The sequence below is a fragment of the Elephantulus edwardii genome, unplaced genomic scaffold (assembly GCF_000299155.1).
Source record: "Elephantulus edwardii isolate Elephantulus edwardi_28Jun2011 unplaced genomic scaffold, EleEdw1.0 scaffold00019, whole genome shotgun sequence".
Taxonomy (NCBI): Eukaryota; Metazoa; Chordata; class Mammalia; order Macroscelidea; family Macroscelididae; genus Elephantulus; species Elephantulus edwardii.
The window spans coordinates 23,674,641-23,691,353 of NW_006399769.1; positions in this window are offsets into that span (position 1 = coordinate 23,674,641).

Sequence of the window (16,713 nt, forward strand, 5' to 3'; positions counted from 1 at the left end):
CGAGGCAAGCTATTTCAGAAGTGGATGCAACTCCTGCTTCCAAGCTTGTTTTAATCAGGAAGCTCCTCCAAACACTGTCCAACATGGGTAACCATTCTTGCATCAGTGTCACAGTGTTCAGCTTCACAGCGACAACGAGTTACCACTGTACAGCCAGTGGACACACCAGGGCTATACAACCTACATGAATGTTTCACCAAAAACAATTAAAGGCAGGCCTGAGGGATCCGAATTAGAGTCACCCACCTTTGGCTTGGGAGCATGTGCACTAGGCCAACTGCTCTCTCTTTGTGCTGTTTTGTTGTGGCTGCCTTACATAGAACTGTTGTTGCTAAACATAGAATATTAAAAAGGAGAGAGAGAGAGAAAAAAAAACATAAAAAAAAACCACCCAACCAACAAAAAGATAAAGGAAGCATTTACACACACACTCATGTAATTAAATTGAAATAAGGTTTCTAATACTATAAGCAGTAAACTTGGGTAGAGATTTGATAATGTCACTGTTTTAAAAGAATAATGGGCACAGATAGTCTAAGCAAACATACTAAACTATAAATGAAAATTGAATTTAATGATGATCTAGCTTTGTAAGAAACAACAGCTAACAAAAAAAGGAAAACGGAATTCTTTTTCAATACAACATACAAAGTAGATTCTTGAAACTACCTTTCTTTGATTTTTAAAACCTTTAATAATAGATGCTACCTTAAAATGAGCCTGAGTTACATAATCTTTTTTTCATGCTGCCTCAGCTCTGAAGTCTCTGTTTAGCCTTGAAAGAAATGATAATGAATTATCAGTCCAAGATACCAATATTGCTTAAATGAAGTTTTCCTTAGTACATCATTTGAGACTCCTAATAGTATAAAAATTAATAGATCCAGGAAATCTAGGCAAGAGTAGAGTTTTATGGGTTTTACTTGAAAAATGTAAAATGCTGAAATGAATGGTAAAGTGAACCACCTAAAGATGTCAGCTCTACTTTATTAATTATTGATTAACTAAACCCCAAGCCCATCATTTATCTGTCACTGTTATACTATGACAGCTTTGTTGTTGCCATGATATTGGCTATGTTATCAATATTTCAAATAGCAATGATGTCTTTCACAGTAGGTAGGTTTTATCAAAGTTTCCACACTATGTGAGAGTTGACGGTCTACTTTGGAAAATTAGTCAGTGAATTTTATGAGTCACAAGAGAAAGTAAGTCCTGAAGATTGGGATTCATGCAAAAATCACAAATTGATTGCAACAATCAACTCCAAAAGATAACGATAGTGGAGTTTGCAGAAGATCAGAATATTTTTCATTATGTTGTACATGGAGTTACTATAAATTGAAGCCAATCCAAGGAAAATATCAACCCAGAGGAATAAATGGTGGAGATAATTACAAAGGCATAGAAAATGCAAATGTATTATAAATACAGACAATAACTATGGTGCAGTATTCACCTCATTTTCCCTTCTATTTGATAATTTATTTTTGCTCAAATGTTATTTAAACTCTGAAATCTAGCTTCTGTTTTGTCTAAAATAAGACATAATATAATTTTGAAAGATTAAAAACCTCTGATATTCAGAAGAGCACCATATTGGAAAAAAAAAGTAACACTGTATACAATCTCAATGATCCTTGGAGGCAAAGATGATAAAGCTTATCTTTACATTATTCAGGCATGTTTTTAGGAGAGGCTATTCCTTGGAGAGGGATATAATTCTTGGAAAGATGGAGGAATAACAAAGCAGAAGACCCTTGACCTGATGGATTGACATAGTGACTGCAGCAATGGTTTTGAAAGTGTCAGAGATTAGAAGGATGACATAAGATAGGGCAGAGTTTCAAGTTGTTATTCATAAAGTCACTATGCATAGTGTTTGACTCAATGGCAATTAACAACAATAACATGCATCCTGAAGGGGAACTTTAGTGACCGATTGGTAAGGAATTGCTCTATAAAGCCAAAGACATGTGGTTTGATTCTACCCAATGCTGCTCCACAATAGAAAAATGGACATTCTCTTCCTATGTGATGTACAGCTTCTAAGAATCTACTGGAGGATCAGCTATGAGTAGGTTCCAACTAAGCAGCACAAAACAGTAACAGTATGTTGTTGTTGTTATGTGCCGTCGAGTCGTTTGTGACTCATAGCGACCCTATGCACAACAGCCCTAAACCCTGCTCTACCCTGTGCCAGTCCCATTGCCTCTGACACACCCATCCCGATTACCCCAGTCATTGAATCAATCCACCTCATAGAGGGTCTTCCCCTCCTGTGCTGTCCCTCTACCCTACCAAGCATGATGTCCCTCTCCAATGATCCGTCCCTCCTGGCAACATGTCCAAAGTATGTCAGACGAAGCCCCAGAATCCTTGCCTCCAAGGAGCAGCCTGGTTTAACCCTCTCTGGGATTGATCTGTTTTTTTTCTTGGCAGTCCATGGTACCTTCAATACTCTTCTCCAGCACCACAGCTCAAAGGCATCAATTCTCCTTCTATCCTCCCTAGTCATTGTCCAACTCTCTGATGCATAACAAGTGATTGCAAAGACCATGTTATCTAATAGGTATAGAGAATGTATATAACCCTGGCTGACACCATTTATGATCTTAAACCATGTGGTCCTTGTTCTATTTGGACAACTATGTCTTGGTTTATGTAGAGATTTCACATGAATACAATTAAGTGTCCTGATATTTTCATTCTTCTCAATATTAGTCATAATTTGCTATGATTCATACAATCAGATTTCTTTCATAGTTAATAAAACACAATAAACCTTCTTCTGGTGTTCTCTGCCTTCAGCAAAGATCCATCTTATATCATCAATTATAGTCGTACTGTTATAGCTTCTTCTGAAGCCAGCTTATATTTCAGGTATTTCCCTGTCCATATACTGTTCCTACTATTTATTACTTGTATGTGATATTAATGATATTGTTTCCAATATCATTAATTTTTCTCCATTCTGTTTGATCACCATTTTGGAGAATGGGGATAAATATGGATCTCTTCCAGTAAGTTGGTTAAATATCTGTTTTCCAAATTTCATGGTATAGACTAATGAGTATATCGAGGGCTTTATTTACTTGTTGAAAGATGTCATTTGTGGTTTTATCAGTTTAGTGAGTAAGGATTTGTGTTGTCAACTAACAGGCAGTTGGTTCAAATCCACTAGAGAATAATGGAAAATCTCTTCAAATTTGAGTTACAACCTGTAAAAATCCACAAGTGAGTCAGCTATGGTTCATTCATAAATGAGGCAATTATTTTGGCAGTGCCTTCAGTGTACCTTGAACATCTTTTTTCATTATCCTTGATTTTTGATCATATACTTCTTCCTGAAATAATTATATATTGACCAATTATTTTTGGGAAGTGGAACTGTGTGTTCTTTTTATATTTTTAAATGAGATCCATCAAGACTCTCTATTATGGAAATGATACAATCTTATATGAAAAAATGAATAAAACTTAATGAACTTCCTGCAGAAAATTAAAAAACACAGCCTAGAATACGGTTTACTTCCTAACATCAACAGAACAGACATTCTCCCCACTAGAAAAAATTAGCAACATCGTGACAGAGAAGAGATTGAAGTTTCCAAGGATTTTATTTTACGTATATATACACTCTATACACGTAACACCAGAGTGTTAGCAATCAAGAAATAAAAAATTTTGTTGCATTGAAAAAAAAAATGTTCTGCTGTCAACGACCTATCCAAAGTGTTAAAAAGCAATAGTGTCATTTTGAAAAATAAGATGTGAATGATTCAAGTAATGACATTTTTAATTGTTCCTATGTATCAAAAAGTTAAACAATGAGAGTCGACAGATGAATAATCAATGCCTTTAAATTTTGATGTTAGAGAAAAGTAATGAATATCTCAGAAACTGCCCAAAGGCTGTCTTGAAGGAAGACAATCATTATGCTCATAAAGCAAGGATACTTTTATATGACACCTGCATTTCACATACTTTGGGCATGCTGTCAGGAAGGACCAGACTTGGGGAAAAAGATATTGTACTTATTTGACGTATTTGCTTCAGGGTCAATAGGCAACATCATTATAGATGGAGAAAATATTGTGGCTGTCAGTGATTTAATCTTACTTGTATACATAATCAACACATCATAGTCAGGATGATCGATCATGAGTGGTATTGTATTGGACAAGTCAGCTGTCAGAGATCCCTCTAAAATACTCAAGAGCACAATGTCAGTTTGAAGACTAAGATAAACCTGATTCCGTTTATAATTTTTCAGTTACTTACTATGCATCAGAGAGGTAGATAATGAATAAGAATGATAGAAGAATTAATACCTTTAAGCTGTGGTGCTGGAGACAAATACTGAATATACCATAGGCTGCCATAAGAACAAACAGATATGTTTTAGAAAAGGTGAAGCAAGAATCCTCCTTGGTGGCAAGAATGGTGAAGTTTCATCTCTCTTACTTTAAGCATATTGCTAAGGGAGGCTATCATACTTGGAATGGTGGAGAATTAGCAGAAGAGAAGAAGACTCCCAACAAGATGGATTGTTGCACAGTGACTATAGAAATAAGTTCAAGTATATTGAAAATGGTAAGATGGACAAGATTCAGGTATATTGTTCATAGGATCGCTATTAGTCATACTGGTGTAGAAGTGTGGGATTAAAGTTCTATCCACATCATTAACATAAGACAACTCTTTCATACATTTATAGTAGAAAGAACAGTGTAGAACTTTCAAAAGCTGTTCAGAAATTAACAAGCTGCTTTTATTAACTACATACACAATGCTGGAGGAAATTATCCAACATATATGTCCAATTACCCAGAGTCCATCATACTTAAGGGGGGTCAAAAGAACCAAATACAACCTTAAGTATATCTTATCTAATTTAAAAATATTTATAAGAACAGGTTTGAGACATAAACATCAAAGATGGAAGACCAGAAGATCTGTCGATGAAATCAATGATATCATCCATAATAGAGTAAAAGATCATTACAAAGACTAAAGAGAAACAGAAAAATAAAATGGATTTTGGAGGGGGGAGGCAATGAAAATTGTATTACAACATCAAGAAGCCAGATCAAAGAGAAGACATACTAAAGTAAAAGGCCTCTACTTAAGAATACAAAGGGTAACGTGAGAAGACAAAGCAAAATATTTATAATTGTGAAAAGAGCTGGAGTTAGAATATATAATGAGAATTTGCTTGACATTACTCAGACTGAAAGAACTGGAAAACAAATTCATGTCTTGAGTTGCAACACTGAAAAATTTTATGGGAAAAATCTTGAATGATCCAGAAAGCATCAAAAGAAAATAGAAAGAATTTACAGTCACTGTACCAAAACAAATTGATTGACACTGAAAAATTTCAGAAAGTACTATATGAACAAGTACTAATGGTAACAAAGAAAGAAGTTTAAGCTGCATTTGAAAATATAGGCCAAAAATGAGGCCCCACCCAGAAATTTATGGAATACCAATTAATACGTTTCAATGTATCCAAATTTTGTAAGTAAACTAGTATTTGAAAAAAAAAAGTCAGCTTGGTGAGGAGGAAGGAAGAGAGAAGGTGTAAAATGTGCAACAATGAATGAATGAAAAGAGAGCTTTTCTGTAAACTTTTGTTAAAATCACAACAAAAACATATTAAAAAAAATAAAGCGAATTAGTCCCTTTAAAACGACAACAACAAGAAGAACAAAAACCATGTTTCAATTAGTAGATGCAATACTGAACTAAAGTTCACCAGTCAAATGGTGCTGCCTGGGAGAGTGACTGACTGGAAGAGCACTACATTTGTTCCAAATGGGAAGTGACCTATGATCTACATTTGATCCCAAAGGAAAAGTGATCAACAGAAAGTGGAAATTATCAAAAAATAACATTAATATCACATGAAAGCAAAACGGCTATAAGAGTACAGAGAATATGATCTGTCCGATGTCTTTTACAGGGTTTATAAGAGGTCGTAGCCCCAGAAATATCATTAGTAATGCCAGACAGATTCTGTATGAAAGCAGAGAATACCAGAAGAAGGTCTGTCTGAGACTATGCAACTAACTATGCAAAGGCATTTTACTATGTAGATCATAACAAACAATAGCTAAGATTGAGAAGAATGGAAATAATGTATCACTTAATTGTGTTCATATACATAGACCAAAAAGCTATTGTTAAAATTGAACAAGAGAATACTGTATGGATAAAAACAGGAAAAAAAATGTGTATTAATTAGGGTTGTATCCTTTCTATTATATCTGTATGCTAAGCAAATAATTCACAATGCTGGACCCTATGTGGAATAATGTGATATCAACATTGATGGAAGTGTGAGTGAGGATGACTTGAACAGTTTGGGGCAGAAGAACAGGGACAACAGTCTTCAATACAGATTGCATTATGACATTGAGAAAACAAAGGTTCTCACTACTATGCCAATAAGCAATATAATGATCAATGGAGAAAAGATTAAAATTATTAAAGATTTCATCTTACTTTGGTCCACAGTCAATATCCTTTGTACTAGCAGTCAGGAGACAAGAAGACAGTAAGTTTTAGGCAAGTCTGTTGTCTGTGCCCTTTCCAAAATACTGAAGAACAATGATGTTGGTTTAAAGACTAAGATGCACCTGACTCAGTCCATGGATTTTTCGATGACTTGCTACATATTTGAGAACTGTACAATGAATAAGGATGGCATAGGAAGAATTTATGTCTTTCAGTTGTGATGTTGAAAAAGAGTACTGAATATCCCATGGACTGATTAAAGAACAAATGGATGCCTTTTTTGGCACAAAAGCAGTAACAGTGTTTTTTTGTGGCAATGGTGAAGTTTTGCTTCCTACTTTGGACATTTGCTAGAAGAAGCTAAAACATGGAAAAGGATATTACACTTGGAAAAGTGGAGGGTCACTCAAAGAAAAGAAGACCTCAACAAGACAGATTGATACAGTGACTGCAGCAATGGGCTCAGATATTTTGGAGAGGATGAAGATGGCACAGGAGGAGAGGAAAAGATTCAGATCTCTTGTGAATTGGGTGACTATGAGTCATACTTGACTCAATGATACCTAACAACAACAGCAATTCAACATAAGTAACTCTGATGGCTTAATGGTAAAATATTGTGCTTTCAAACAAAGGCACACAGTTTCTCCTAAGGAGAACGATGAGCAGTCTCCTTCAAAACAATTTAATACCTCTGAAAACCTACTGAAAGGACAGTTGTGATTTGGGTTCAACTTGATCAAGCACAATGACAATAGTAAGAATATGATAAGTGTTCTTATGAAAAGATAAGAAACACAGAAAAGTCAAATGAAAATATAAATCTATAACAAACCAAAAGGATTACATTATCCTCCAGAAAAAGGACAACTCTGCTTTTCCATTTTGTTGAAGAATAAAATTGGTATATGTACTGGGCTGCGCTCTATGAGGTAAAGCCTGGCGTTAGGATTGGTGGACGATCTATCAACAATCTGCGTTATGCAGATGATAAAACCCTGCTCGCTGAAACTGAGGAGGACCTCGTGCACTTACTGCAGAGGGTCAAGGACTGCAGCCTTCAGTATGGACTGAGGCTCAATGTCAAGAAGACAAAGATTCTCACCACTGGACCAATTGTTAGCATCAAGATGGATGGCGGAGAGATTGAGATTGTTCACAGCTTCAGTTTGCTCGGCTCCACAGTCAACACTCTTGGCCCCAGTAGCCAGGAAATCAAAAAAAGTATTGTGATGGGAAAGTCTGCAGTTAGGGACCTCTCTAAAGTACTCAAGAGCAGCGAGCGGTGTCTCTCTGGAGACTAAGGTGCGCCTGATACAGGCCATGGTTTTTGCAATCACTTGTTATGTATCAGAGAGTTGGACAATGACTAGGGAGGACAGAAGGAGAATTGATGCCTTTGAGCTGTGGTGCTGGAGAAGAGTATTGAATGTACCATGGACTGCCAAGAAAACAAACAAATTCATCCTGCAGAGGGTTAAACCACGCTGCTCCTTGGAGGCAAGGGTTATGGGACTTCGTCTGACATACTTTGGATATGTTGTAAGGAGAGACAGGTCTTTAGAGAGGGACATCATGCTGGGTAGAGTAGAGGGACAGCACAGGAGGGGAAGACCCTCTATGAGGTGGATTGATTCAGTGACCGGGATAATCAGGATGGGTGTGTCAGAGGCAATGGGATTGGCACAGGATAGAGCATCGTTTAGGGCTGTTGTACATAGGGTCACTATGAGTCACAAATGACTCGACGGCACATAACTACATTGGAATTTTGTTGAAGTTGCAGACTGCTTTTGATAAAACATACCATGGACTGCTAAGACAACAAGCAGGCTTGTCTTCAAGAGGGTCAAATCAAGTTACTCTCTGGAGGCAAGGATTTTGAAGTTCTGTCACACATTCTTTGGGCATGTTGCCATGAGAGATGAGTCCTTAGAGAAGAACATAATGCTTGGAAAAGTGGAGGGACAATGCAGGAGAGGAGGACCCTGGATGATATTGATTGAATGGATTGACACAGTGACAGGGGCAATAAGGACAGGTGTTTCAAAATCAATGAGACTAGTTCAGCATAGGACAAGATTCAGTGCTATTGTGCATAGGGTCACTAAGAATGGCATGTAACTTGACAGCACGTAACATCTAAAAAACCTATATCTGTGACTTGAGATTTGGTTATGTTTCTGGAGATTTGTAAAAAAGGCAAGGGCAACATGAGATGACCAAGTCTGACTTCTGCTAACTCCACAAATGGGAACTGTACACATCCACAACATTCACAATGTAAAACTGATTCCTATAATTATAGTCAGAAATGGCTCCCCACTCTTTGGAACCTACCTTATTAAACACTGGCTTTGATATTTATTGCAATTGACCACATGCACTTAAAAAAACTCGCTTATTCCTCATAGTTATGGGGTTTATTAGGGAAAAGCAAAAGATATCACATAGTGAAAGTCTGGCAACACAAATGGAATATCTGATTTCCTCAATTGTCCAGTAAGCTTTGTCTTATAGCAGTCACAAGTCAGTTTTTACTGCAATCATCCAGCAAGTAAAATCTTTGACTCTTATTCTATCTCCAGAGCTCCATCAAGTTATACCTTGCCACTGTCTCTTTAGTTCGGTTTTAGAATTGGTTTTGATGTTGGTAGGCTGACTGCCCAAAAGGCAGCTGTATCAAATTAAATACAGTGGTCTAGGGAAGCCAACATTTTAGCAAGACCCTATAAATTCCAGAAGGGTTCAACTATATAAGTTTTGCTCTGGACTGCATATGGTTAACAAGAGTACTTAATTCTATGGTTAACTAGGTGTCTTTTTAAATTCATAGGGTGTCAAAGTAGAAATATGTTCCAAAGATTCCTCAAGGTTGATTTTTTAAAAGTAAATCCCCAGATCTTTCTTCAGAGACAACGCTTGTTGGAATTGAACCTAAAACTTTTTAACTACCAACTAAGTATTTCAATCATTTGTACCACTAACCCACAGCTGCTGAGTTAATTTTTTGACTCCTACAGGACAGAGTAGAACTTCCCTTAATAGTTTTCAAGGTTGTAGGTTTTTATGGAATCAGATTGCCATATATTTTTTTCCACAAAGTAATTAGTGGCTTAAAGTCTTTCAATTGGCAGTGAATTATTTTAACCACTGCAACACCAGGGACCTCCTTGTACCATGCAAATCAATATTTCACTGCAGTTAAGTTGAATCTAACTGACAGCAACACCAGGGACCTCCTAGTACCATGCAAACCAATATTTCATTGCAGTTAAGTTTATTCTAACTCATAACAAACTCTCTCTAGTTTCTGAGGCCATGCATTTTTTTAAATAAATTTTTATTTCCTTTACCACCTCCTCCCTCCACTCATCAAATGTTGTGATCCTGTGATTACACTCACCCTTTGCCGATCCTCACTCCTCTGATCCCACCCTCCCTACATTAGATTTTCATGCATATTTTACTAGTTAACTATTTCTAAAGTGATGGTCTTATGCCCTATTTGTCCTTGGGGACTGAGTTAGCTCACTTAGCGTAATGTTCTACAGAACCTCCTAAGTTAGGTAGTGTTTTGCAAAATCATTGTTCCTGCATTCTATGGTGTAAATGCACCATGAGTTATCAATCCATTAAATTGTGGTTGTATATTTTTGCTGTTTCCATGTTCTTGCAATGGTGAATAACGTTGCTATGAACATTGATATAAATGTCTCCATTTGTGCCTCAGTTCTAATTTTCTTGGGGTATATTCCAGGGAGTGGAATAGCTGGGTCATATGAAATTTTGATGTTCAGCGTTTTTGAGGAAACACCAAATTGTGTTCCAGAATGATTGTACCATTTTATAATCTTACCAAAAGTGCTTAAGAGTTCCTATCTCACCACATCCTCTTCAATATTGATTACTTACTAACTGGGGGAAAAAACACAACCCAAAACATTTGGCAATACCATTTCAGAAAAGGGTCACATATCAAGTTTACAGACTCCTACAGAGACCCAATAAGAAAAAGACAGAGAACACAATTACAAAATGGGAAAAAAAGACTTTTCACGGAGGAAGATATTTAGTTGGCCATCAGACACAAGAAGAAATGCTCAAAATCACTTATTGGCAATGAGAGAGATGCAAATCAAAACCACAATGAGATACCATCTCACCCGAGTAGCAGTTATAAAGTTTAACAGGACAGCAAGTAATGTTGTAAATCTTAATGGAAGAAGACTGTCCATATTTCTCTAATGGAGTGATGAGTGTATTTGAACTGCCAACCTTTAAATTAGTCTGATATGTTAAACAACACACCACCAAAGCTCATGAGGTACTTAACTCTATAATTAATTTATTAAATATTGTCTAATAGGAGGGAACATTAGAATGCAGGTAAAGCTTGGATAGTTATAGAAGCAGCACACTCAAGTTAGCTAGCAAATTAGTATTGTATGAATGGAGCAATCATCTAGTGTGTGCCTAGATTTAGGAAAAATGATGAATTGTCTTTTTTTTTGTCCCATTTTAAAGCAATTACAGAGGAAACTCTTTTATAATGTTAGTCTATAACCTTGTTTATTCCCAGCAAGAGACTATCAAGGTCTAGTTGTACTTGTCAGGTACAAACTATGTACCCTCAGACCAAACTATATGCATTTAAGCCAGTACCTAGAAGATGTGAAATCACTGTTTTCTTTATCTGCAGTAAAATATAAAATAAATTTCACAGTTTTAAAAGCTTATAAATAGAGTTGTTAAAACGTAATCTGTTAAAAATTAGACAGTATTATATTTTGTCATTTAAAGAAAAGCAGCTCTTTTCAGCTACCAATGGTGACTAGATTTTGGGTTTGAGCAAACAATCAATATAAATCCAAATTGTTGTCTAGGGATTACAATCCTTATGACAAACAAATTTTCTTGGGGGGAAAAAACCCCTATAGAACCTCACAAGAACTTTCTATTAATGTGACAAATATTTCTCTAATTCTAAAGTCAGCAGTATAATTTGAAGACCTTTACTTATATTCTAATCTTTCACTAAATTCTACACTATCAATTTACCAAAATTAATGTTAACTTTAGAGATTTTAGATACATTTCTGGGGTAAATTAGCTGTCTGTCCTTCAGAACAGTGAATTCAACTTAAATGCAAGCGCAACGGAAGATCTGCTTTTTAAACAAAGTTAATACTTTGAAATTTTCATATTCCTTTAATCACAGTACTTTACATTATTTCTATTCCTATTACATCATTAAATTAACCTAACACAAACATCATCGGTAAATTAGACATAATAAATCAGTGAAAGTGTATGGCATTTCATTTGAGGTTTATTGTAATCTAAAATTTCCAGGTTGTTGTTTGGTTTGTTTTATTTAAAATCATTTATTGTTGATATTTTTCTGTACCATAAAGTCAAAACTGACCTATAGCTGGTGTTTAGAGACAATTAATCACACAGGAGGAAATTGTCCATACTTATTCAGAAGTTAAACATTATATATCATGAATTTATTTTATTTTGTAATATAAAATAGTTACTTCTTATGCAATTTAAAACCTCTAAAAATGAACTGCGAATAGAGTATAAGTCAGTTCCAACTCAGTGTCATATAATCCCTGCATATGCACAATATAAATTAGTGATATGAAGTAGCATTTTAGAATTATTGTTCTTGTTGTTGGTGTGTGCCATTATAGTGACCCTGTGTACAACAGCGCTAAAACCTGCTCTATCCTGTACCAGTCTCACTGTCTCCAACAGACCAACCACTATTACCTCAGTCACTGAATCAATACATCTCATCAAGGGTCTTCCTTTCCTGTGCTGTCCCTCCACCCTCCCAAGCATGACATCCTTCACCAAGGACTGATCCCTCCTTGCAACATGTCCAAAGTATATCAATTGAAGCTTCAGAATCCTTGTCTCCAAGGAGCAGCCTGGGTTCACCCTCTCAAGGATGGACCTATTTATTTTCTTAGAAGTCCATGCTATATTCAAAATATAATTATGTGCTATACTGTACAATTTAATCACGGCAAAATATCAAGGATTAAACAGTGAAAAAGTGAAGACAGAAAAATATTGTACCTAATTTGATGTCTTTAAACTGTGGAACTGGTGAATATTGAAGAATGTACTATTTATTAAAAGAAGAGTAAATAAAATGATCTTAGTAAAATCGTGATTGGTGTATGCCTTAGAAAAGAAGAGGCTGAAATTCTTTCTTGCTTACTTGGAACACATCATCAAGAAAGACAAATCAATAGAGAAAGGCTTCATCTATGGTAAAGCAGATGGTCATCAAAAATGTCAGAAAAGTTTAATAGGAGAGAATGACACAAAAGCTCTGACAAGGTTGGTTTTTGTGGTTTTATTGTTTTGTTTTGTTTTCTGTTTTGCTTTGTTTTTTTCACCCTGTTAGGAAAAGTTTTTGTGAGCACAGAAATAAAATCTTTAAAACGTCCCATTCATCATTGTTATCCTCTCCAGATTGCCCTTCTGGTTGTATTTGTCAACCTCTTTAGGCCATAGACTAGGCCCTTTAAGTCTGATACCAATTTGTCTCTTACCAACTCTTTGGTTTTGAGCTTTATTCCAGTTCTTTGATCCACCTTGAGTTGGTTTTTTTGTGTGGTTTAAGATGTGAACCGTGTTTTAGCTTTCTGCAGGTAGCAGTCCAATTTTGCCAGCACCATTTGTTGAAGAGGTTGTCATTTCCCCATTTGATAGGTTTTATTTCCTTGCAAAATATCAGTTGATAATGGATAGAGAGGTCCATTTCTGGGTTCTCAATTCTGTTTTGTTGTTCTATGTGTCTTCCATTGCACCCGTACCATGTTGTTTTGGTTACTACCACTGTGTAGTAGATTGGGGTTTTTTTGTGGTTTTTAAAAAAATTATTACTGATCTGCTCATAAATTTCATATACATTGTGTTTCACACTATTTTTCTTCCATATTGGGTTTCATATTATCATTTCCATGCATTGTTGTTGTTAAGTGACATTGACTTGTAGAAGACTCAGAGCAACGCTATAAATAAAAGATCTGAGCATTTGTATAACTTTGGTTGTCTCTCCATGATCATAGTTTTTAGAGGCAAGCCTTTTCAGAAGTGGATGCCACTCCTTCTTCCAAACTTCTTTTAATAGAGAAGCTCCACCAAACACTACCCACCATGGATAACCATTATTGCATTTGACATATCAGTGTCACAGTGTTCAGCATCACAGCAACCATGACTTACCTCTGTACAGCAAATGGACTGAACAGTGCTATTTCCTAGAAGAATGTTTGAACAAAAACAATTAAAACCAGGACTGAAGGCATTATAATGTATAAAATAAATCCCCACAGGACATTGCCCATCATTACTCAATCTTTTCAGTACCCTACAATTTCCTTCCTATTTCCTTCACTCTCTCCCTCCACCCATGAAATTGTGCAACCCTGTGATTTTGCCCCTATCCATCCTCATCTCTCTGCTCCCACCCCTGCCCCCTTTGGCTACTCAAACATGTTTTACTAGTAATTCTTCTGTTTTTACAATAATTGTCTTAAGAAAAACAATCAACAGAGTTCACCACATTAACAAAACAAATACCAAGAACCATATGATCTTAACAATTCATGTGGAAAAGGCATTTGACAAAATCCAGCACCTCTTCCTGATTAAGACACTCAGAAAAATTAGAATAGAAGGAAATTTTCTCAACACAGTGAGAAGTACATATGCAAAACCAAGAACCAGTAGAATTCTCAATTTAGAAAGCATTTTCCTTGTGAGCTGGGACCAGACAAGGAAGTCCACTGTCACCACTTCCATTGTGTTATAAGTACTTGCTATGGTAATACAACAAGAGAAGAAAATAAGAGACATCCAGCTCTATAATGAGATGATATAGTAGTAGGTTTTGAGTTCATGGAGTTCTATACCTCCCACTTCATTTTTTTGTTTTCAGAAGTGCTTTGTTTATTCAGCGTCTCTCTCATTTCCAAATAAATCTGACAATTTCTCTTTTGATCTTGAAAAAGTTAATTTGGTATCTGATTGGAATTGTGTTGAACTTGTAGAATGCTTTGGTAGGGTTTTTATTTTCACAATATTGAGTCTTCCTACCCATGAACAGGGAACATTCTTTCCATTTATTTAGTTCTTTTATTGTATCTCACAGAAAACCTACTGACTGGGGAAAACATTTGGCAATACTATCTCAGACAAAGGTTTCATGAAATAGAATACTACTGGGTCTCCAGAAGAAAAAAGAATGATAACCCAATTACAAAACATGCCAAGGACATGGAAAGACTTTTCACAGAGGAAGACATTCAGATGGCCAACAGACATATAATGAAATGCTCAAAATCACTGGAAACAAGAGAGATGCAAATGAAACCCACAATAAGATACCATTCCACCCCAGTACCAGTGACAAAGTTTAGCAGGGTAGCAAGCAATAAACATTACAGAGGATGTAGAGAAGTGGGAGCTCTCAGGCACTCTTGGTGAGACTGTAAAATGGTAAACTCACTCTGGAAAGCAGTTTGATGTTTTCTCAAAAAGCTTAACAAAGAAACTCCATATGACCCAGCTATTCCTCTACTAGATGTATATAGCAAGAAAATTAAAAGTGATACACAAATGGAGATTTATACATCAATGTTCATAGCAGTGTTATTCACTATTGCAAATAACATCGAAATAACCCAAATGTCCAACCACAACTGAATGGTTTGGCAAACTGTGGCACCTTCACACAATGGAATACTATGCAACACTCAGGAGCAATGATTTTGAAAAATACTACGTAAATTGGGAGAGATTGGAGGGAATTATGCTGAGTGAATTAATTCAGTTTCATAAGGACAAATACTACATGAGACCATTACTGTAAAAATAGAAGGATAACTAGTAACACATATATAGGGACTGAAAGTGGGAAGAGGTGGTAGTAGAGATGTGAAAATTAGTAGGGGCAAAACCACAGGGTTTCACAATTTGGTAGGTGGAGTAAGAGGGTGAAGGAAATAAGGAGGATCCAGTGAGAGTCTGAAAAGACAGGGTAATAATGGCCGAGGTAAAATGATGATTGATTTTTTAAATGCACAGGAATGACTGTATGAAACACAATGCGAATGAAAAATTGTGTGAAACCAATGTATATGAACTTTTTAAGCAAACCAATATAAAAGAAAATAAAAATAAAAATTTTAACAAGGGTTTTTAAAATATCAACAATGGTAGAGATGATACAGAATTGGTCACATTTCCTTCTATTATACATAAAGTCACTCTGAATTGAAGCCTGTTTGGAGGAAACTAGCAACAGAATTTTTACAGCATTTCAGAAATATGTATCCGCTTCATAAAACACATTGATCTGGTACTTGAATTCCCTCATCAGGTGAATCTAAGCATCCAGATATAAAATAATGATTGTTGTTGTTTTGTTTTGTACCATAAAGTCTGAACCAACTCATAGCTGACCATCTGAGTTATCTGTTAAGAGGCAGTTAACCACATAGGAGGAAATTGCTCCTTCTCTTCCCAAAGAAAATAAGGATAGCCAAGAGCAAAACAACATAGTGAAGATGTGAGTGAGAGGATTTCTGTGAAAAGGAACAAAAGTCCAGTAGATGCCAATCACTCAGTCTCTTCCTTTTGCTAAATTCAGAAATCACCTTGAAGTGACAAAGTCAATCATGTATTCAAAATCCTGTAATTAAAAAACAAGAGATGATACTAATATATAGTCCATACTGGAGATATTTACAAATCTTAATGATGCAGAGTATTACATTTAGACCATAAGTCACAACTCACTTCGCATAGATAAGCCAAGTAACAGTAAAAACAACAAAAAACTACCCACATCAAATAGAATCCAATTCATTATGATGATGGTACTTGATAAGTGCACTCTAGTCAAGTAGTACCCATTAGTGACGCTATGAAAAACAGATCTGAACACTTACCCTATGTCATCTTTTTCATTTCCAATACATTTGAGCCCATAGCTGCAAACTTTGTAGCAACTCATATCTTTGTGGGTTTTCCTCTCGTTTGGTGAAGTGATCCTATAAGCCAGTCAGTGAGATCTGTTTAAAAGGGATATATGAATGAGTATTCATGTCATTACAGAAGTCCAGAATGAAGGCCGTATAGTGGAGTGAACTTGAGGGGTGA